Raw genomic sequence first — 23,651 nt, 5'->3', positions numbered from 1 at the left:
TTGCCTCCAGCGGGCTCTCCCCGCCGCGCAGGGCCACCGGGCACAGCGGCCCCCGGTGCCCCGGCCCGTTCCCGTAGCCCCCCGTGCGGCTCCCGGCTCCATCAGCCGAGCGCGGGCAGATTTCCCCCTCAGTGGGGAGAAGAAAATTATACCCCAACCCTCCCCCTACCTTCTTCTTTTTTTTTTTTTTTTTTTCTTTTTTTTTTTTTTTTTTTTTTTGCCGCCAAAGCAACCTCTGCTCTTTCGGGAACGGCACCGCCTCCCCACCCACCCCGCCTGGGGGCCGAGGGACCGGCAGCAGGGCAGCCCGGGATGTCGCTGCCTCCCGGGGGATGTGGCGGCCCGGGAGCGGCCGGGCTGTGGGGGCCGCGGCCGGAGCCCGCTGGCCCCGAGCCGCCGCCCGGCTGCATCCAGCCCCGGAGCATCGCGGAAGGAGGAGGGGGGCGAAAACGGGTTTCACTTCCGCCTGGTTGCAGGAACCACAAGCCCCCAGAATATATTAGAATAATAATAATAGAAAGGTTTCCCCCACCACCACCCCCACCCTTTTTTTTTTTTTTTTTTGTCTCCCCTCAAAAGAAGGGGGTGGAGGGAGGAGGGGGAGAAAAAATAAAAGAGGCTCCCGGCAGGCAGATCAATGTGGAGCCGGTGAGGCACCGCGACCGGCCCGCCAGCATCCCGCCGGCAGCCGCGGCCGGCAGGACGAGCGCAGCCTCCCCAGCGCGGAAGAGGCCAGAGAGAAGGTCTGTCCTTTGCTTTTTTACCTTGCGTGCCCAGGCACGGCCCTGTCTTGAGTGGAAAGGGAAAAGCAGGCTCCTTGCAACCTGCTTCCCCAGCCTACAGCCAGCCAGCCGCAGCAACAAAGCCCAGGCAGGGGCTCTGGCGGGGGCTGCAGGTTGGGAGGGACCAAGGAGAGCCCCAGGGCTGTTTGTCAGTTCCCCAGGACTCCTTGGTAGTTTCCAAATCTGTGCCTTCAAACCGCCCCAAAGCCTCTTCTCTTGTTCTGGGGGGGTCTGGTTAGCGTGAGGCTCCAGGGAATACTGTCCATATGGAAAATGTTCCTGCGTGTGCCTGGTGGTGCTGGTTGGGCCTGGTGGCTGCGGGGAGGACCAGGGTGCTGGGCTGCGGGCTGCCTCTGGCTGGAGAGCCCAGGGAACCTGGCAGGGTGGGGAAGGAGGGTGTGAGGCCAAGGGGAGCCAGGTTGCTTGCCCTCAGGGCTGAGCAGAGTTCACTCCAGTGCCAGATGTACTTGAAGTGATTTCCCTTTCCAGTATCCTCAGATCAGTTGTTTTTCACAGATTAACATTTCCCAATTTTTGCCTCATTGTTATTTTTAATCTGAAGGCTCAGTGGGATGGTCTTGACTGTCTTTACATGAGTCACTTCCAGACTCACAGGAAGAGAATAATTGCAATAGTCAATTTGAAGTCAATCGCAACCTAAAACTCCACGTTGCCAGTGCCGTAATCCATCTGCCAGTGACGTAATCCATCTGCCTGTCCAACCATTCCTGGTTTAGATCTGATGCCCTAGTTTAAGGGAAAACCACCAAGCTGACTCATCAGTTTAAGAGACTGGTAATGGTGAACAGAATATTAGAAATGGAGATGACTGCTGTGAACTTGTTGCAGTAGCCCCCCTCCCCATAGACCAGGTACAAAGCTCCCCTTTGCCCTTGCTACTGCCACTTCAGTGACAGCAAGTTTTCATTTTTGGTTTTCTTCAGTATTTTGGTATTTTTTCAGCATTTAGGTTTTCTCTTTTGGCTAACTCTGGGCACTCTGTCCAACAGAGATAGTGAGCACTGAGATCACATAAGAACTTTGTTGCAGCAGAGTCACTGAGAAAGATCCTGGCAGGGATGATTTACTGCCTGCTGGAACACATACCATCTTTTTAGCTTGTTTTAAAGAAGTAACTGCTCTAACTAACTATTGTTGTCCCACCTGTAAATAGTTTTCTTCACAAAAGTGAAACTTGTGGTTTGTGTGTCTTCAAGTAATTGTCATTTGAGTGAGAATTGTCAGGATGATACAAAAACTTGGCTTGGGATAAGTATATCTTAACTGAGAGAATAAATGTGTTGACTGCTGTGATCTCTGGTATACGTTTTAGAAGATAGAGCGGCTGGTAAGCTGAACGTGTAGGGCTATTCCAATAGCTCTTATGTTAAAGGTAGCTTCTTAACTAGGGATCATAAATGTGTTGATTCTGTTTATTTGCCTTTTTAAATTTATGTTTGATGTGTAAGTGAGCTGAACACCTTGAATTTCAGAGTGCTTTGATGCTTCAAACCTGTATACTGGTAGCTAATCCTTGTACTTTAGAAGTCTTTCCAGGAGCCTGCTCAATACAGTATTACTTAGAGGTGTAGCAATGTATATGGGAAGGGATTTGCTTAAGGCCACTGAAAGATTGTGGAAAAGACCCTGACCTACCACTGCCATGTGGCTTCACTTCCTCTTCCCATTCCTTTCCTCTTGCCTTTTTTTAGCCAGCCACAAGTGTGATAGCTAGAGTTGCTTAGGAGCTACTTGCCCTCCTTTCTTAACCTATTACAGAAACTACGGTCACAAGAGGAAAGAGAAAGTGCAAGTTGTTCAGTCTACATAGATGGATTTACAGAAATGAAAGTAAGGCACAGAAAAAATAAGCAGTGAGATACTGCAGACTGAGAGCTGGTTTATGAAAAAAGAGAAAAACGGCTATTCCATCTGTCATCCTACTTGTTTCATTCCATGAAGTCTGAAGGTGTGTTGAAAACAATTTAAAAGTTCATGTTCTGGAGCATGTGAATTAGGCTCTTCACTTATATCTGAGAGAGTGAAGTGACTGTACCAGTGGTCCCCCGGTTACAGCCTTGGTTAGCATCCAGCTGGTGTGCGAGAATCTGATGGTGTGATTAGTTACAAAGAGTTTTAATAATGGTCTATAGAGCACAGTTATCCTTTTGCTTGTGAATAGGCAGAGGAAAGAAAATAATTTTCTTTCATTCTGCTTCCCTTTGAATAACAACTTTTGAGATCCTTTCTGCCTGTGATGTGACTAGAATTTGTGGAGAAGACAGGACGTAACTCACTTCTTGGCCAGCTGGAGAGGAAAGCCCTGCTTTAACCTAGGTGATTATGTAGATCTGCTGCTGCAACACAGTTAACAGCTGTGATAGCATGGTTCAGTCTAACTCAACTATATCTTTTACGTAAACAGAGTCTTGTGAAGGTAATCATCACTTCAGAGTTGGTTACACTCAACTGTGAGCCTGGGGTTTATACCACATAAACATTTGCCTTGAGACAGAGAAGGCTGCAGAGTGGGTAGGAGTAACAGTAGTAGAATCTTAACTTCGCATTATATTGTTCATTTCAAAGATGTCAAAATAAGTGAGAACTGCTTCACCTGCTAATGAAATACCGTCCTGTAGGTACAAGTACCACACAGTGCCGAACAGTATGGTACAGGTAGACCCATCCCTCTGCCATGAGGCAGCAGTGATCCAGAGCCCATTGAGAAGTATGAATCTGCATCTGCTTTCTGATGTAGACATTTGAATTACAGAAATATTTCAACTTGGTCTTTAAAAATTAGTATAACAACCCTGTTCTACCTCCTCCAGAACCCCTACCAGCAGTGGCAGTGTTATTTGAATGGTATTGTATGGATTTCTCTTTTAAACTGGGTTTAGTCTACAGAAGCCAAGGAAATCTGAATATTTCTCTGCATTAGCAGAATGGCATTAAATCCAAAATCCTTAGCTGCCATGAATAGTTATTTGTATCTTAGCTGGCTTAAAACTGCATCTCTGGCAGATTGCCATTCCTGAAGGTTATTTTCACAGAGGTTTTGAAGTGGACGCTCACACACTGATACACCTCCAGATTTCATGTTCCCTGATATTTCTAAACAGATTGTCAGTAGTTGGCAAAACAACTACATGAAAACAGACAGTCAGCAAAGAAAGTATGGGTCCCAAAATACCTTTGGGCATCAATAGATATCACTTTAAATCATCAGATCATAACTATTCCAGTATATTTAAGTACTCCCAGTCTCTCACAGTGCTCCCTAAGATTAAGCGAGTGCTTTAAAATTGTCCTCCTCATTGAAGCCTTAGTCCTTTGTATAGAATGAGATGTGTTTTGAGATCCTATAGGATTTTTTCTTCTGATTTTTATCCCCAGTAATCTTTCTTCCAGTGCATCACATTCTAGAAGTGGGACCAGTTGTCTGTAGTCACAGGGTCCTGGTGTGTTGGCCACAGCAGGGTATGAGCACACCAGGCCAGGGTGGATGAAGTGTTCCTCGAGTGCACTGGAGAAGGTTTCTGAGTGTAAAGCTCTCCAGTGCAGATGCTGAACATTGTTGGTATTTTGTGGGTAGTGCTATTATTCACCTTATCTGAGCACTGGCAGTCTGCCTCCATTCTTGATTCATTCTTCATTCAGCTTAAGTATGACAAACATGTATTAATATTTCCTAAGGCCCATAGTCCCAAATATACCTTGGAAAAATCATAGAATAATTTAGGTTGGAAGTGACTTGTGGCGGTTATTTAGTCCAACCTGCTGCTCAAAGCAGGACCATTTTATAGCGGGTTATGCAGGGCTTGGTTCAGGTAAATTAACAGTATCTCCAAAACTGGAGATCCTACAGCCTCTCTGATGCCATTTCAGTGTTTGACCATTCTCATGAAAAAACTAATATCTAATTAGAATTCCCCATATTTCAGTTTGTGTCTTTTACCTTTCACTGTGCACCTCTTGGAAGAGTCTGGCTTCATCTTTTCTATATCTTCTTGTTAGATACAGATCTATACATACATACATAGATATTGAGAGAGTGTGAGGCTAGAAGAGATGTGAAAGTGGCCTTCTTAGAGGTGCTGCTGGTTGCAGACAGCCTTGCAGGTTTTTTTATATTCTGTTTTTTTTTTTTCTCTGACTAGACCTTGTTGAGACAGATTTGGAGGTAGTGGTAGTAGTGCAAGAGCATATGTAATGCACCAAGATCTTCATGTGGTTTGCTCTGATGTGAAGTTAAGATTGGCACAGCTGTGGCCTTGCAGTGAACCTGTCACAGTCTCCTGGATCCTGCCTTCGAATCCAGCATTATGTGACAGACTGGACTGTGTTATAGGACCGGATTAAGTGCTGAATTAACATGTCTCCTTCCACCCATGAGGTTTTCTATGAGCCTCTTGCTTTTTCAATGATGGAAACCAATTTGTTGGCATGTTTTTCCCCTACGGGATTAATTTGGAGTGGATCCATTCCTTAATATTGGTATGGTGTAAGACATTTTGTGCCCCAAGCAAAGTCACAGACCAATGTGTCAGCAGTTTCCCAAAATTCAAACCTTGGATACTATCAACTGGCAGTATTTTCTGCAAGGCGGCTTATGACTGTGAACATCAAACACTGCAGAAATTATATGTTTCTGTGGGAAAGGGAAAATTATAGATGACCTGCTCTGGCCTTGCATGTCACTAGCACATTATGAATAAGAACTTTGGAACATGTGTAAGCCAAAGCAGAGTACAGGTGAAACCATGTAGAAGATAAAACCTTTTTTGTAGGTGAAATGATGGATAAAGTCCCCTCCTAAATACACCATTTGTCAGTGCTGAAGTTGAGAAGTTTAGACTTAATTTTCCCCATCCTTCCCATCTCCTGGACTGCTGCTCCTTTTCTATAATGTTGTTGTTAGGTTGTATGGAGTTTGTTAATGAAATATTTTCCAATAGGCTCAAGCAGGTTAACACACTTTGACCTACACATGATGGTGTATTAAAAATCAGTTAAACACTGATTGAATTTTCAGTAATAATTTCTGTTCTAGTCCTTAATGGCTAATTTATGCAGAGGTTAGCAGAGAGCAATAATCAGACAGTGTATCTTACATAATAAGACAGAGGATCAGCTGGAAGAACTGACCTGCTGTCTGGCAATTGGTGTGAACTTTTTATTTTTGTGGAAGCATAAGAACTGCCATATTAGAGTAGGTCTGAAGGTCACCTACTCTGATGTTCTAGCCTGATGTGACTTGTCTTGGGTGGCCCAGGGGACAGTGTAAAGACCATACCATAGGAACTTGCTGGCTAGTCCATTTCCCCACATTATAGCTCATATTTTGCCTTCAGAGATGAGCCCACATGTTTTTCAGAAGTTTATCATTATAAATTTAAGAATGCTTTCCGGCAGTAGTGATATTAAATCCTAGAACAGTCTACTAGGGAGGCTGCAGCATCTTCACTGCTGAAGATTTCTGGGATGAAGAAAGTAAGTATTGCTGAATATATAAGTTTTCAAGTGGGGGACTCAGGTCTGCACCATCAGCTAAACATTGCTGAGAGCTTCCATGTCCCACGCAGGTGGTAACTCCTGCATGCCTGCAGGAAAACCTCTCTTCCTTGCCCATCTCCCAGCTCTCGCCATCAAAAACATCATTTTTATCCCATCTGTGAGTGTAGATACCACACCGGGCTGATGCAGCAGAGCTGAGGCTGGGGCACTGCAGCCTTTCTGCCGGGTTGTGTAGCTCTGAGCAGCACTGGTTCAGGACGGGTTAGCACGGAAATGTCCTGCGTACCAACTTGCTAGGATTCTTTGGTGGACTGTATTTGTTTGCATTTCTAATCCCTTTTTGAGTCTTGTTAGTTCCTGGTCAGGATGACTGCCTGGTTGATGAGTTCCAGGCCTTAGTTATCTATGGTGTAGGCAGAAAACATGTCTTAATTGCTTTAATCTGCCCACTTCGCAGGGGAAGCTGGTTCTGTAGCCTGATGGAGCATCCATGTACAGGTACACTGTAGCGAGACAGAGAAACATGTTCCTTTCATGGTGATACTGGCAAACAAAGAGAAGCTAATCGAAGCATGGGAGAGGTCACCATTTCTCTCTTCCAGGATACTCAGGTGGTTACACAAATACATTAAAATATGAGGTAGAGCAGTGGGAAAAGATATGCATAGAAAACCCAGTCATAATTCCATTGAACTCAATAGGAGTTTTTACCCTTCAGTTTTGCTCCACACCTCATGTTTAGTGTATCTCATCAGTCTTTCCATTGCACAAGGGCCTCCTCAAAAATTAATCAGCCCTTTTAATCAAAACAGTTTATTGCTGAGAAACAGTGAATCAAATCCTTTGGATAAAATGAAAAGTCAGGAAGAGCCCAAAATCAAACAAGGCAGTAAGATCACTGACCTCTGGGAGAAGCACTGTATAGGCTGTTACTGAAAGAACCTTCTCTGCCCACCTGCACAAGCTCCTGCAGCAGGGGCTTCCTGACTAGTTTGGTCACTATTTGGAATAAACATTGTCAGGACAAACTTCTCTGAGAAAGAGGATTGTAAATACAGGAAGATAGCCATTTCATGCTGAGATCACAGGGCTATAATCAGCTGATTTGGATTCTGTCCTTGACTCTGCCATTGCCTTGCTGTGAGAGGCTGAACTGTTCAGTTAACCTCCCTGCACTTTGCCTGTTTCAGATAGAAAATTATTTTTATTTATTTCTTCAAGATCTTTGTAAAAAGGATTTCAAGTCTCATCCTCACTCTTTGGAAAGATGGCTAGAGGCAAATAATATAAAAGCACCCTAAATGCTGCACATTTTGGCCTGACAGGTCTTTAACTACCATTTCACTGGGGCTTCTTAATAGTTACACGGACTGAAATGGAATATCCTCCTCCTTCTTATTCAGAAAGGAACTTCAGGCAAGTGCTTGCTCAGCCAGTTGTCCGCCCCAGAGGGCAGTGGGAGAGCACATGCCCACGACAGATGACATGAGGTTTCGTCACAGTGTGGGATTTCATTTCTGCCATACCACCCGCAAATCATGGCAACCGTGTGACAAATGGGACAGAAGCCTTATGCCTGTATTCTAGGGTTTTCCCATAGGGTCAAAGAAACAGTCCATTTTAATTTGCAGGTTATTGCTTATCTTATTAATTAATGAAGGGGGGAGATAAAGAGGTCACTTGGTTTTGCCCTCTTTAATTTTTATTAAGGGAAAAGTTATACCTTTAAGAACTGTTTACTTTAAGATTTTTCCTCTGCTAACAGCTAATGACATTTACCACTGATCTCCTCAGCCATGGCTGGAGTATCTTTGGCTCTGAGCCTGCACAGGAAGAATAATAAGCTGAAGGGCTGTTTTTAGGGGATTTTTGCCTATTGTTGTTCTCTTCATGATGTGTTTGGTGCTTGTTTCCATGAGAAAACTCTAGGTAACCACAGAACTGAGGAAATTCTAGTATCTTGGGAACTGAGGAGTGAAAGATGAGAAATCTGAGGGAGAGGAGATTTGCAGGCAAGAAACTGTTTATGTTTTTACAGAACATTCAACACTTGCCTGCAGTGTTTTAGCTACTTTTTTTTTTTTTTTCTGTAGACCACCCCAACTTGGCCGCTTAGCAGAATCTGAGAGGAATTAATTAGGTATTAGAGATCATTTAAAAATAATACTTTTATGGACATCATCCCAACTTTATGGCTATAAATATCCAGCACAAATGCAGCGTAATATCTTTACATAGTGTTTTAGTGTAATGTTTGCGTTTGTCTTCTTCCCTTCTCTTATTCTCATTCTGTGGTGAGTGTGAGAAGTCTGAGCACTGACGGGAGGGGATGACACTTCCCCTCCAGCAAGTGCTACCACCTCTCTGCATCTGCTTGCCTCCTGCAACCACTTAAAAGGAGACACCTGCAACAGTGGAAAGTTCTTTCCCCAAAGGTAATGTTAAGAAACGTTTCTAGGTTTACATTCTTCTCTCTGTTAAACAATGCTGAGTATTGAGCAGCAGGTCTTTTCAGTGAGCAGCATTCCAGAAGCAAGGTTGCAAATTCTCATTTGGTATTATTTTTATAACTTCTGTCCCCAGAAGTATCCGACCGGAAGGAAGTTGAGTGAAAATTGGAATTCTTGAAGCTCAACAGTTGTGAAAAATAATTTTTAAGCAACTGTTCTTGAGATTACATAGGGAACCATCTTTAAGTCCCTGTCCCTGGTGTTTTTTCATATTTCACCTGTCGATCACAAAATCCTTAGCCTTCTTCTGAGCTCCTCATCCAAGACAGGACACTCATAATTTGGTGGAGTCCAATGATCTTGTGACCCAAAACATCTTCCAGTTCATTCAGTAGCTTTCCCCAGTCACAAAATGTTTCTAGAGAACTCATCATTTTCAAGCAGTTAATTTAGAAGGAAATGTGTTGAGCAAGATACAGAAGTAGTTACTTGCTTCCACTGCTTAGATATGGCTTCTTGAATTTTCCAGTCAAGCACAAGAAATATTGGTATTTATTCAAGTAAGATGATGAGATGACTTATTTTCAGTTGGCAATTAGTACATTGGCTTTAGGGAATGAAAACTGTGTTACATGAGAAACAAGAACAGCAACATCAACAAAAGATTTTTGTCTGTTCCTTGTGCCAGTTTGTGTTGTGTGTAAATCTGTAACTCTCAGCTGCCTCACCATCACCCATGTCTGGAATCTGGGGTGTGCCTGTGGTGTGGAGTGACTTGCCTTTGCTAGCTTTTTGTCAGGCTTGCTTCAGACAACAGTTTAGGAAACTAATGGCTGGTTTAGCCTGCCGAGATCCATTCTAGTGAATGCATGGCACTGACATCCCTACATTTTTGCAGTTTTGATTTAGAATGAGGTTAACCATCTATTTGAAACCCTACAGATTTCTAGTCCCAGTCTTTGCTTCAGAAATTCCCATCATGGGGATCTCAAGGAGGATCCAAGCAGGTGAAGCCATGATGGCAATTTTCTACAGTAAGTGCAGCGATAAAGAAGAGGTACATGGGCACACAATATCGGTGTGGATTGGTTTAGCTCCTCTTTCTAATCCCTTGGGTTTGGGAGTGAAAATAAGACCCTCTTTTTTCCTTCCTATTTCTTGGATGGAGAAAAAAAAAAGAGCTCTGCCCTTCTGTGCCTTTCTTTCAGAGAGCTTGTGAGGTAGTAGGCAACCTCTCAATTAATGCTCATCCTGTTTTTTGATAAACTGACTTCTTGTAGGTTTTCCCAGATTTAATTTGACTGATGTGTGTGACAAGTAGAGTTGAAACTTTCTCTTGATGGTTAATAATCAGGCAGGAAACAAACTTGGCTTAGCATCCCTGTTGAAGGGGCAGAAAGTGTGAGCTACAAAAGGACTGCAAAGTCATATTTTCAGAAATCAGAAATTAATTATGAATTAACTCATCCAAGAAGACAGACATCTAAACATACTAAGCTCTGTTTGTTATTAATATTAAGATACCAGACACACATTCTGTGAAACAGCTTATTTAACGTGGAACTTACCTCTGTTTACTAGAAAGGGCAAAATATCTCATGAGAGATTGCATATGATATTCTAAGTCTTGATCTGAACTTCTCTCTGGAGAGTTCAGGCCTTGGCTGCTTTTTACTTAACTCTGAGGCTGAAATTAGGAATGGGGTGAAGTTTTGCCTCTTTTGAGATCAGGACAGTCTTACTTTTGAATCCAGGTAAGTGTGTGGATTTCATGCTATTTTTAAAGAATTTGAGGCACAGCTTCCAATTTTCCATTTGCAATTTGTTCTGGTTCTCAATGAGAGAGTCAAGTTGGATATCAATGTATACACCATTTGTGCTTACAAGTAACTACAGCTACAAGTGATTGCACACAAAATTAGCAGCAATTTAAGAAAAAGAAAAGTCTAATTTTAAGAACTCTAAGTCATTTGTCCAGAAGTGTTTTAATGCATATGAACAAGGACTGTTCATTTCCTTTTGTTGTGTGTCCGAAGTTTGAATAATGTGCTTTTGAAGTGCAAGTTGGTACAAAGGAGATGGATTTCTTTATTGCTTGAATTGCTTGTGAAATACGTTTTATGTAATGAAGCACTGATTACCTAAATTAGAAAACCGAAAAAAAATGCTGTTGTCTCATTTGGTAGGAGGCAGAGATTGTGTGGACAACTGAAAGCTTGCTTAAAGGCAATCTGTGACCCACTCCGTACTATTCTTATGCTAATGTGAGAATGGGTATCCTGGGCACCATCTGCTGTCCCTGAGGTCCCGGCCTTGGGCATTCAAAATTGGTTTGCTTTATTAATGCTAGGCCATCCAGAACAGCAGCGGTGCATTTGTTATAGTCTATGAAATCAGAAGTTCCAATTGTAAGCATACAGAGATAATTGTCACTTTTAATAATACACTCAAACATGATAGCTACCACTGTTTCCATCCTCTTAGGCAAAGATGCTGTCTTTCAAGATGTAGTTACCTTCAGCAAATCCAACAAAGGCCTCTCCAGCTTTTCAAGGAGATAGGTTTTACTTCCTTGGAAGGTCATTTCATCATATACAGGACTGATTTATTGGCTGGCTCTGTGTTTTAACTTTTGTAAATGCCCCCTAGAGAAACAGAGTAGTGTCTTGATATAAATAAAAATTAATAAATAGGACATATGATGTGATTATTTTTAGAGGGGCTAAAGGGATGGGGTTTCAAATGTCCTCAACTAGTGTAATTAAGCCAGTTGAGGTTTGAAGGACACCAGGCATCAGTTTTGCCTAAGCTTATTGGCAGAACAAACAGCTACAGTCTCAGTTGCAAGTATCTTAATAAAGTCTCCTCTAATGATGATTCTGATTGGGCTTATTAGCTATATAGTTCTTTTGGTGTCCGTGGCTCTAATTAGAAAGCAATTCTTCCTTCTGTTCAAGCATCTGAGTACTTAGATTGCTCGTTATCAAGTACCCATGAGATACAAGTCGGGATAGTTCAAGTGGTAGCCAGCAAGCAGGTCCATCTAACCTGCTGCCTTGGGCCTGTGCTCGTGAAAGAGGCAGAGCACATGAAGCTCAGAAACTGCACGTCTCCTCCTTCATCCTTGTCAGCGGTGTGGGGCCGCTCCTGAGCTGACACCTGGTCCCCAGCCTTCTGTAGAAAATGACAATTTGGCTTCCATTTTACAGGTGAGTAGGGTGAGGCTTTGGGTCCCCAGGCCTGAATCAGCACTGGGAGCGTTAAGGCTGTGCCAGATTCAGCCCCAGACTGCTCACAGTGGGAATATAAGGGGAAGTGAAGATGTTAGGAGTGTGGGGAAACGGTGAGGTGATGGTAAAGCAGTGTGACAGGCAGTGGTCTCAGCTGATGTCAAGCTTTTTGTGGTGTCCTGCTTAAAGAGCATTTTATGGCTGAATAGGAAAGGAACAGGTTGCCCAAGGCTGTTGGGCAATCCAGTGAGAGCGTAATTTTGGGTTTGTGAATCTGACCCTTCTGATCTTTCCATTTCAACATGATGTGTGTGCAGAATGTATTTACGGTGACTTCTGTGATGAAAAAAATTAGCCAACGAACCAATCATCTCCAGTTACCTAAGTAAGCAACATGGAGCCAACAGGGAGAACAACTTTTGGTAGCTGCTTTTGTCCCCTCCCTTGCCTCCAGAGCTTTCTGTTGTTTCTTTCAGTTATGGGTGAAGGAGACAAGCACTCCAGGGCCAGGGAAAATGAGCGTTAATTACACCATGGAAGGGGATTGTTGCACAATGCTAGTTTTTTCCCATCCCTGTCTCAAGTTCTTGAGAGTATAACAGAGCGAACTGAGGTGTTCTTCTGTACCACCCTTTGCTTATTCTGGAAGCACTGGAAATGCAAAGCAGGACCCTTTTTCCCTTAAATGAAGATGATGAGGAGAAGCCTTCTCTTTGGCCACAGCTTTCATGTACGTTGTGTCAAGGTCAAGTGAAATTCAGCAGAGGTGGATCTAATATTACATATATATTTTAGAAAAGAGATTGGTATTTTAGCAGTGTGTGTGTACATTCCTGAAAGTTCTGGATGAATCTGTTTCAACAGATGTAACAACCAGTAGTTTTTACTTTGGTCTCCTTGCTGTAAAAACTAGAAGGAAGTCACTGAGACATACATAGAGGAGAAAATAATAGTATCTGGAGGACTAAGTCAAACAGTGGGATGTGAAAAATTGTTCTAGAAATCACTCTAGGTAATATTCACCCTTGGATCCATCTCCGTCACTTTTGGGGATTACTTACATCTCACTCCTGCATTTGGCATGTGGAAAAGAGTCCTTGTTTAAGAAACTGTCTTAATGGAGTACTGGTGTAAAACAGAGGTGAAGAAAGGGGAGATGTGGCATTCTACAAAATAATGAGGGGGAAGCTGACAAGAATGTCCCCTTTGGCCTTTCTCAGCTGCAGTACTGAACTTTTACTGAGATCTGAGTACATAAGACATCCTCACAGATTGCTGATTACTCTTAAATTTCTCAGCAATTGAGAATGATCAACTTGGTGTAAAGTAGGGCACTTACTGACAGGAGATACATTGTCAGGCTGTTAGCAGGGGCTTCCACTCCTCTGTTGTATTGTCAGCTGCCCAGATAGAAGTTGCTCAGCATGTAGGTGCACCTGCTTATTAAAGTGGCCCTATAGATGTGTATGCAGAGCTAGTGCAAGCACTGAACCGGGTATTAGAGATTCAAGGTCCCTCATTTGTCAGGGCAATCTCATCTCACATCAGGGACTAGTATTGGAATCTGTCACATCTCAGCTCAGTACCATAATGACTGGGTTTGCATGTCCTGATTGGAAAGACTCCCACTTAAATGTGGATGATGCTTCAGAATGATTCTGCTACATTAAAACATTGGAATAGGTTTGTTTTCAACTCACTGCAGAAGGCACTGGAATACTGAAGCCTCAAAAAGTTCCATGAAGCAAAATAGTTGTCTTCTTATCAGATTTTGTATGCATTACCTTCAACTCATGCACAGCTGAGTCTGAAGAAGATCTGCAGAAGGTGTTTATATAAATGCACAGCAGGGAGGACTTAAAGAAATGCTTATTATCATCTGGGATACAGATCTTCTTCAGTGCTTGACCAAAAAATTCTACTGTGCCCGTACACACAGGTAATTATAGCAGTATTTGGTACGAAATAGTAAACCAGTTAAGTTCTGGTGTTTGTATTTTGTTCTTCTCTTGCCAGATATTATACTGACAGGGTTGATTGAACACTTTTGAAATATATTTTTGGTTTCTTCTCTTGAAATAACATATGCCACCCCACTGGAAGTCAATGGAGTTTAGAACCTAACAGCTAGGTTCTGATGAGTGAGGGAAATCAGAAATGGCCAGAAGCGATGTTAGAAATTAGGAGTTGGTGCCTGCACATGTCAGTACTGTGTTCCTTATGGTTTTCATTGTTGGCTGGATAGGAAAAATAGTCCTCTTAGCATGCTGGTGCTTACATAAGGTGTAGGAATATCTGTCAAAATCTATTGAGGTGCTTTTAAAAGTTGTGAAATAACATTTCTGCAAAGGATGCAGAAGGTCTTGGAGAGACTGCATGGATGCTAGACAACCTTTCAAGCCTTTATCACAGCCTGACAGTCTCCATCTTCAAGAAGGCCACACTTACACACGTACACAAACAACAGCAAGGGAAAGTTTGTGTCCAAAGAAGTTAGAAAGAAATCATGAAGAGAGATGTATTCAGAGATGGCAGGACTGCACTGGGCAAGTCTTGGTTCCTCTGTGCAAGACTCTCTAGTGTCAGCTTTAGTTAGGGATAGTGTAATTATTTGCTTTTGGAATGCCTAATATTGTTTCCTTCAAGCTGAGTTAACTTAACTTACTGCCACAGCGTGTTTAATTTGTTCCCTTGTCAGCGGCTACTAGATGTCTTCTGTTCTCCCTGTTATGGGAAGGACATGTGGGGAGGCCTGGGGACAAGGATGGCTCTTACAGACACTGGATGCTGGCAGTAGCTCAGCTTTGGTCTTGATTATCTTTGTGTCTCTGTCTTGATCTAAACTGAGACAGGTACTTGGTTCCTAGGCAAGTATTTTAAGATGCTGAGATACCGGTGTTGAACAAGTATTTTGGAAAATAGACCTTCTCTCCTTCTACCTAAACATGGTGACATTTGCTGGTGCTTGGTGTGATGACCCAGCTGGGAATCAGAGCCTCATGGTTAACCAGGGACTGGCACTAGGAAGTTAAAACTTGTTCTTGCACCCATTTATAGACTTAACATACAGTTAGATACGGTGGATGGGCTCTGGAAACTATTAATTATAACAGCAGCGGGAGTACCTGCTCCCCTTCCTTGTGAAACAGGAGAAGGCTCAGCAAAAGTGCTTCTAACAGAGTACCTGAGCTGAGCATACCTGGCCACGTTGGGATGAGTGTTGGCTGGAAAACAAGAGCTACAGTATGATCTCCCCAGTCACCAGCTTCTGCTTTCCCAGAACTGTTGCGAGTACTCACTTTCTACCTGCAGATTAAAACATCAGTAAACCTTAAAAATCATCTTGTGCCATGATTTACATCCTTCCATTCATGCACAGTCATGGTTCTTTTCTAAGCAGAAAGAGGAAAAGTTCTAGCAGAATACAGGTGAGGAAGAAAGCTGAATAAAACAATAACAGCAAAGGAGACGGGAAGAGCAAGACTGTTGTTTTCCTCCAGCCAGTTCTGTTCATCTCCTGGTGCTGCTGGGACAGACACCTTCCACTTACAGGCCCAGACTACGTGCGCTCAGCAAGGACTGTTTCTCAGCTCTCTGTGTGAACGAGGCAACTGATTTGCAAGGCCTAATTTAAACTGGTAGATCAAAATGCTTGCAGCTCTGCATACACTTCCTCAGGAGAAAGGAATGTTTTCTCATTCCTGTCTTACTTCATATTTCACAGCTGCAGTTTGTCTTGTTTTCCCGCTGCCTAAGGCCCAGCAAGTGCTGCAATGCACACGGGTTTAAAGGATTATTTATTTTAGGGCATTGATGCCTTCTTTGAAAAGCTATGTATGTTTAGTTTGTTTTACCAGGGACTCTTATTAGAGCAGCATAGGGAATTTGCAGGGAGAAAAGGGAGGCTGTAAGCATGCATATCTCTTCGAAAAATGTGTTATATAAAGATAGGTCTCTCAAATTATCTTAAGCAGGATGGATTGCAATGATCTTTGTTCCTGCATTCATTTTTCTTTTGCAGTAGCTGTACATCCCACTTCTCCACCTTAGTATAACTTCATCTCTGATTGCACTGATAGCTGAATGCCCTTAAGTTGTCCAACACAGATGAAAGTGGTAGGAAAATTAACTTTCATTAACTAAAGTAGGAACATGATTAGTCCTTAGCTGTACCATCTCCAGCCAAAACTGATTCTGGCTATAGCATAGGAAGTGAAGCATCAATAAACCGCTACCAAGTCCTGATACCTCACTTGTGGTCCTCTGCATCATTATGACAATGGTATGTTGCTGCTCTGCTTCTAAGAAAACTTGGAAAAGGAAGTAGACTTATATCTTGGAAGAAAAACTTGGAAACAGCCATGATGGCTCTTGAAAGCTTTCAGCCTGGTAACTTGTTGAGTGTCTCAGCTGCCTTGTGTTCCAGGGTGACCTAGCAACATTGCATCTTATAGTATGGTCAGGCTACTTCTGAGCAGGGCCGTCTTACAGATGTTGATATGCTGCCAGCAAAAAAGTGAAAAGACGTGGCTTGCCCTGTTAAATGGGAGGTGTTGCTTTTGAATCATAAGGGAGGAGATGGAAGTGTGACCTTCCTGCCAGCATGAGATCCTGAGAGGGTGGACTCTTGTTTCATGCCAAGCTTTTATTTGATTATTTCTACTAGGTGCATCATCTTGCCATCCCCCTTCTCCCAGAGTAGAATTCAACAGCGGAACTCAAAGAATGTGGCAAGGCTGAAATGTGTAAATATATGTTAAAAACTTCCTCTCTCTATGGTATCATTTGCATTTTTTAATTCAAAGGGGAACTTGAAAGTCCATCCATACTGTGCCACTTATCAGCCTCTCTCATGTCTGGTAGGCTTTTATCAGTTTAGGTCTAGTTTGTCCTTCAGTATATGGGAGAGCTGGAGGAATAGGTTGCTTTAGACATGCTGGTGTAATGTGATATATACAATTAATGTTTTGCTCCCTCATCTCCCACCCTCAAGATGAGTTAGATACAAAGCCAAATCTTGCCTTAAGCCTTCCCCAGAGCTTTGGAAATGTTTGCATCAAGGCCTCCTGAAGAGCCAGACTTCAGGCTACTTGATTATCCCACCCCAAACCGACATTGATGGGTTTAGTAGAGCCTTGATGTCTCTCATACAGCCAAGGGGCACAAAGTCTCCTGCAGTATCTCAGGCTGCATGAAGTGAGTGTGACAATGCCAACAATGTAAGAGGTTTCCTCTGAAATACATTTTGTATAGATCTGTAAGTCCATGTGCAGATGTGCTTGATTATTGAATGCAGGTGTCCCCTTTGTGATAATTGGGAGAGACTGGGTAACAAACTAAATCCGTCCCAACAGCGTTCACAAGGGGAGAAAATATTTCCAATACCTTTCTTACCTGGAAGAAACCTGCACAAGAAAACATGTTTCTAATGGTGATATATACTGTTACTCACTTTATGAATTATTATCAACCTGATGAGGCTGTATGTTTTTCCTAAAATCCTAGCTTCAGAAAACAAGGTGATTTATGGGGAGATTCTCTGTTTTCATTTAGAAGAAAGTTTCTAGTTCTCCTTGCTGTGAAGGGAAAAAAGGAAGGCTTGAATACATCGCTACAAAAGGTAGAAACACCATAAGGCAAATAAAACATATAATATCTAAAACCATCTTGTTTTCTAAGCCAATCTCATTATTTTTTAGGATCTGAGTAATGGTTTTTGAATGCCCAGGTTGGCTTTGGAGACGAGAGACCTGATTTTCACAAGTGCTAAGTACTTTATTCCAGCTGTCACACCTATAAAAATCACCCATTAAAATCATGCCTGGGGTCCAGTAGTCTGACATACACAGTTGGAGGGTGGAGGAGAGAAATGCAGATAGCATGGCATATACAGAGCTTTACTGTACCTGTAATATGACATGGTAAATGTGAACTATGGTAAGCAGCGTTGTCTTCTCTAAGGCAGAAACAAGAATAACAGTAGGGCTTCTTCAGATAGTCATTTTGGTCTTTTATAATATAAAATACCAATGTAAAAATATTACGAACCAGTTACAAAATTGGCATAGCTGAGATTTACATCTAAGGAACAAACTAGGTTAAAGGGAGGGGAAGTAGAGAAAAATACATGATAGCAAAGGGAAGCCAGAAAGGATCTTTTTCCGAGGAATATCCTGAAGTAAACCCAAGAAAATTGGAAATTTTGTCTTTGTTTGAAAAAAGGGATGTGTGGATACCAGTGCAAAGTCTTAATGGAGACAAAGCCCATCTTGCAGTGTTATTTTATTACAAATTTTGCTGTTTTGACATTTTCCTTAAGGCCTCAGCTCTTGAATTCAGGGGAGACTCTCATCATCCCTTAAGGAAGTAATTTCCTATGTTCCCCATCCATGGAAGATTAAGTGGAAATCTGAGCCAGCTGCACATTAAAGAGGAGAAACCTTCCTCCTTCCCTAACCCCAAGATTGCTCTTTGTGTGTGTTTATTTTGAGGACTGACTCTTGATTTTCAAGGGTTGGGGGTTAGTGGTATTCCAGCTTTTACCCCAAGGTCACTGATTGAACCTTGTTGTACTCTTCCCAGTGGACTTTACCTCATTTAGCACTCTCAAGGTCAGGATGTCAGTGTTGCATTTCTGCTAGGCTTTAATCTAACGATAACAATTTCCCTGTAAATACACTTTTTGGTCTTTTTGCAGTGAAGGTGGGCTTTTAGGAAAGTTCGGGTTCAAGGCCAGCAAATTACCAGAAATAATAGAAGCACTCAAAGCTTCGAAAGTTCTGTAGTTTTAAAATAACCTAAAATTTTATAACAGAAATAAAAAGGGAGAAATTGCCTGACATAAATTTTGGGAAATCAGTATACTTTGTTTGTTTATTTGGATTTTTTTTTACAGGTAAGTCTGGCATGAATCATGTGAATCTGTGTTTGAGTTATTGGCAACAAATTAGTAAGTCAGTCTTTACTTTGAGATACCTTTTATGTTTAAAAGATGCTATAAAATAAATGTTTTTTTCCAGCAGGTAGAGGACCTTGCAGGGGTCTCTTAGGGCTTTGCAGGTCTTTTGATGGGGAAAGAAGATGACTTAGCTTTTGAATAAAGACGATAGAAAGTTGTGTGTGTGAATAGCAGTGAAGAAAGGAGAGTCCTTAACATGGGGTCATGACATATATTCTACTGCTTATTTTTCCAATAAATACATATACACCAAACCCAAAAGTCCCTCTGTGGACAGTGTTGAGCCAAACCTTCCTAACAGAGTTCTCTGAATAAGCTCCTTTCATTCCACAATTCTACTGGTGCTTTTCAGTGAGATAAGCTGCTATTTCCACCTACTTGTTCTCCTGTTATAGGAGGCCTTTCTCTGTCTTTTGGGGATCTTCCTGAATGTGAAGGGTACACAAAATCCCTCTCCCTGCAGGTAAAGAAAGAGAGCTCGGTTTTGTACAATGTAGTGGTAGCTGGCAGATGAAGCTGTGTGTCCACAGAAGGAGAAAAGGGGCTGGCTTATGTGCCTGCTTGAGAGAGGAGAAGTTAGAGTCTCACATGTCTTGGTGGAAATCTCTTTTTCAGTGTATTTGTAGCCCGGTGCTGGGCTGAACAGGCAGTGAAGCCTGACAAATCAAGCAGCTGTTTGCCCCACAATAAGCCAGCTGGTTTGAAATCCAGGCTGTGTCAAGGAGTCCCTTGCATATTCAAAACCAGGGCATATTTGCTCCTTTAATTAGTGTTTCCCTCCCCCCCTCCCCGGTCCTTGGAATATGGGTTTGTGACAGGGGGCTTGTTAACAGAAGATCAAGAAAGATTTCCTGCTTTCCCAGCCTCTCCAAGGGGGAGAGGAGGAGGGCAGCTGGGGAACTACTCACTGCATGGGAGGGTTGGCGTGTGGCTGAGGCTGAAGGGATGGAAGAAAGCTGCTCCTGCTCATAGCGGAGAGGGTTTGTGTCAAACCAGTACTGTGCATTTTGAGTTGAACTACGGCAGTGTTTAAACTTGAGAGAGGATGCTGGCAGGGTTGGAGTTTGGAGATGTAGCTTTTACGACTTCAAACATTCCCTTGGGCCGATCTGTCATCAGATGTGTAGAGGAGGCTACAAAATACGACTGTCTTGGTGGTTATGTCTGTAGTGTGAGGGTCCAGCCTGTCTGATCCCAGCAGAGATCCCACACAGATGTGCCCTCCACCAGCTCCAGGATTAGAGAGGAAAACCTCCCGTGTGACTAATGTAATGCAACTAAGTAGGCTCCTGTTAAATGACTGAACTCTGATGATTCGGTTGTCTTTTGCCCCTGCAGGTCTGAGTCTTTTCCTGACAAGGTAACACAGTCCTCATAGCCTTGCTGATAAGTCCTGGGCACTTCTGAGCACAATGAAGGAATTTACTTGATGCTCCCAATCTCCACAGGGGATATTGCTTCTTGGTGTCCTTTATCAGTGACTTCTTCTGGTGATACAATCAGGGAGCTGCTGGTACTGAAGTATTATTAGTAACACTGAGAGCCTCAGATCACTTTGGGTGGATTTGCTGTCTTCTGTCTTACTGTGTAGGAGAAGCAAGGCAAACCCTGCATTTCGAGGGAAACAAAAGGTATTAAACATCCAATAAAGGTTCTTTTTAAAATAAACAATGATAAATTAGCAAACTGCTGAGTGGGGTCATTTGTTCCATGGAAGCAAAGCATTGATCCCCCCAAGATTCACAATTTTTCTTTCTCATTTCAGCAGTTTAATTGGGAGTGGAATAAACTGACTCAGTTTAACCCGTTGTTTGTAGGAATGGTGTTAGGAAAAATCCAAATGAGGAGAAAATGGAAATTGGTATTTAGTGTCTCAGAAAAGTAAGGCAAATTGACAACAGTTTGCTAATTTTTCATGTTATTATTGCCTGCTTTTAAAGCTTGCAGAGAAATAGAGAAGCAGGTCTGAAGAATCTCATTAGAAAAACCTCATCACTCCTTTCCTTTTCTATTTTACCTTGAAAGAGAGAGGGGAAATTCAAACTGAAAAATGGACCATGGGTAACAGCTGAAAGACCTTACTGCATACAAAGTGATGGCTTGGACTATAAGAATTATGTGCCAAGAGATGTCTTCCAGGAAAACCACATAGTAGGATTTGAAGAAGTAGAAAAATTTTACCAGTGCTTACAGCTTTGGCAGCTGAAGCAAAGACAAGGTGGAGGGCAGTCAATTATGAGGCTTTTAGGCTGCAGCTTCTGCTCTTTGAGAGGATCCTCTTTTCCACAGAATCAGTCCGTGTGATCAAAAAAGGTGTAGTAGGGGGGCAGGACAGGGAGGACAAGGCTGTTTGTCTGCCCAGAAACTTCAGAGCTTCTTGGAAGTGGCACTGAAGTAAGCGAGATCATGGCAGATCATCTTCCTCTGCTCTGCGTTAGCAGCTGAAAACAAATTACACCGTTGTTTAATTAATTAAGTTTCCAAGCTGTGTAATAGCATATTTTCTGGAGAGATATTTAATGGCACCACAAAGTGTCCTTGAGCAGATTGAAAAGATGTTACTTTGAAAGGTAACTGCTCTGAGCCACACAGGAACTTTTGGGAAATGCCTGGGATGTCTCAGGCAGAAAGACATGTCTTTATTATCAGGAGAGTCCATGCTCCTGGGCAACCAGTGAGACAGGGGAAGATTTGCCATTCCCAGGAGAACCTTATAATGTGGCTTTTGGTGGGAAATTCTGGCCCCAGCCCTCCAGAGGGGAAATCAAGGAAGTTCACAAGACTCTGCTGCTCCAAGATCTGACAGCAATCCTGTCTACACCCTTAGGGAAACCCATGTAGGAGCTGTGTTGTGAACCTGAACCCAGCAAACCCAGTGAGACGATTCCCACTGCTCTTGGTAGTTTTGGAGTGGGCCCGTAAATACTTTGTTGCCATAGTTAGGGCTTTTAGGGACAGCAAACTGGGGTGAAGACTATAAAACGTCAGTCACGCATCCCATGGCTCTCTTCTTCCCATCTTTCTATGTTTACTTCCCATTTGAGTTTCATTTCCCTTTGCCCAGGGCCGCCTTCTCTGGCCAGTTGACCTCCTGCAAACCCCCTCTGGTTAGTGGTGTGAAGGGAAGTTCCCAGAGTGACTCCTCCGGACTGGGGACTCTTCCCTCATGGCAGCAGGAGAACTGCCAAGGCAGCCTGAGCCCAAACAACTCTCACACCTAGGTGTTGGCCATGCTAGCACAGTGTTTTGAGCCTGAATTTGGATGTTAATTTGGATCTGAATTTGCCTGTGTAGAAAATCACTTGGATCAGACCTTTGGTTCAAGACTCCTTGTGGATGGGAACCATAGCCCGCTCCCGGAGCCAGAGGGGGTTTGGCTGAGGCACTTGGTGCTTTGGATCAGCCCAGGGGTGGGGTGTGAAGCTCCAGGAGAGGCTGGCAGTTGGAACTGGGGCAAACTAAAGCTCATTTCTTTCTACTTGGTGCTCTGCTGGCTTTCTGGAGGCTGTTGTCCTGAAGCAGAAGCAGGAAAAGCAGAGGTGTCATCACCCTTCGTTCCCCTTCCAGGGAAGAGGGACAGGGGAGAGGTGAGATGTGTGAACAGAGGGGGCAATGGGGGAATGAGGGTTGCGTTGGGCTTGCTACATTACAGACAAATACTCATTGGAAACCTTCCGTTTGCATATGTCGCTGTTGTGTGCTTCACTTGACAAAGCTTTTGGTTTCATACCTTATTCTCTGTGAGTGCTGGAGGGAGGTTTACCGCATGGAGGCTGCTTTGCTTAGATGCATCTGGGACATGCCCCAACGCTGGGCCCGGCCCCTCGCTGCTGGGGACAAACGGGGCAGGACCTGCACGTGGGGGCTGAGTGTGAAAATCGAGTGCGTGCCCTGGTACGGCTCAAATCGCAGGATGTCTCCGCACCAAATCTTGTTTTGCTGCTGCGTGTTCCTCCTTGTGCGCCCTGCCAGGTGAATTCCCGTTCCCCGTTGTCCTTCAGCAGGTGTGGTTCCCTTCTCTGGCTGCTTCCTCGCTGACAGAGAGGCAATTGCAGGGCCTGCACCTCCTGGGGAATGCACATTTATTGCTGGAGTGTTTAGGGTTTTAGAAATTACTTTCTGGTTCTGTAGCTCACAAATTCCCCTAAGACCAACACCTCTCCTCCTCCTTCCCTCCCTGCTAAATTTTTCTTTGATGAAAGCAAGCAGCACGTGCGTTCAGAGTGCTGGTGAAAGGGAATTTCCTAACTAAAGATGAACTGTTAGGGCATGTGTGGTCTCCCTTTAGGAAAGTGAGTATGTTTTTAATAAAATTGTTCCTGTGTAGATCAAGACTTTTTGATCTAAAAGTTCAAGCTGCTTTTTGGCTTTCATAATGGCTCCCTGGATTGTTGGAAAATCTTGACTTGGTTACAAAGTCTGGTATAACATGTATGCACAACACTCCAGAGCAGAACTTACTGGTTATTTAACTGTAATTCAGGGACTCAGGGGAAGACCGTTAACGTACTTGCAATATTTTCACTGTATGTGGGTGATCTTACTGACTGGTTCTGGATGTACAGACAAGGACAGGGATGTTTTGCAGTTTGTTAGCCCCATGATTTTCACAAGATACAGGAAAACTGGAATCACTCTCTGGAGAAGAGTGCACTGGACAGACATTCAGCATGTGATACAGTGGACTGTAGTGGCAATAGCACATCTGGCACCT

At 43.2% G+C, this 23,651-nt stretch overlaps 1 protein-coding gene across 2 annotated transcripts in view; it reads left to right on the top strand.

The window, feature by feature from the left end:
• Window positions 1-626: 626 nt before the first annotated feature.
• PAK3 (p21 (RAC1) activated kinase 3) overlaps window positions 627-23,651 on the top strand; it is a 142,811-nt gene continuing 119,786 nt past the window's right edge. For both annotated transcript variants that reach the window (XM_032996085.2, XM_032996082.2), the window contains exon 1: window positions 627-743. The gene's annotated coding sequence lies outside the window, so the exon portion shown is untranslated. The remainder of the gene's footprint in view (window positions 744-23,651) is intronic.

This window comes from Tyto alba, unplaced genomic scaffold (assembly GCF_018691265.1).
Source record: "Tyto alba isolate M040663 unplaced genomic scaffold, T.alba_DEE_v4.0 Super-Scaffold_5, whole genome shotgun sequence".
Lineage (NCBI taxonomy): Eukaryota > Metazoa > Chordata > Aves > Strigiformes > Tytonidae > Tyto > Tyto alba.
Note: the sequence above shows the minus strand (reverse complement) of the source record. Positions and strands in the feature narration are given on the sequence as shown.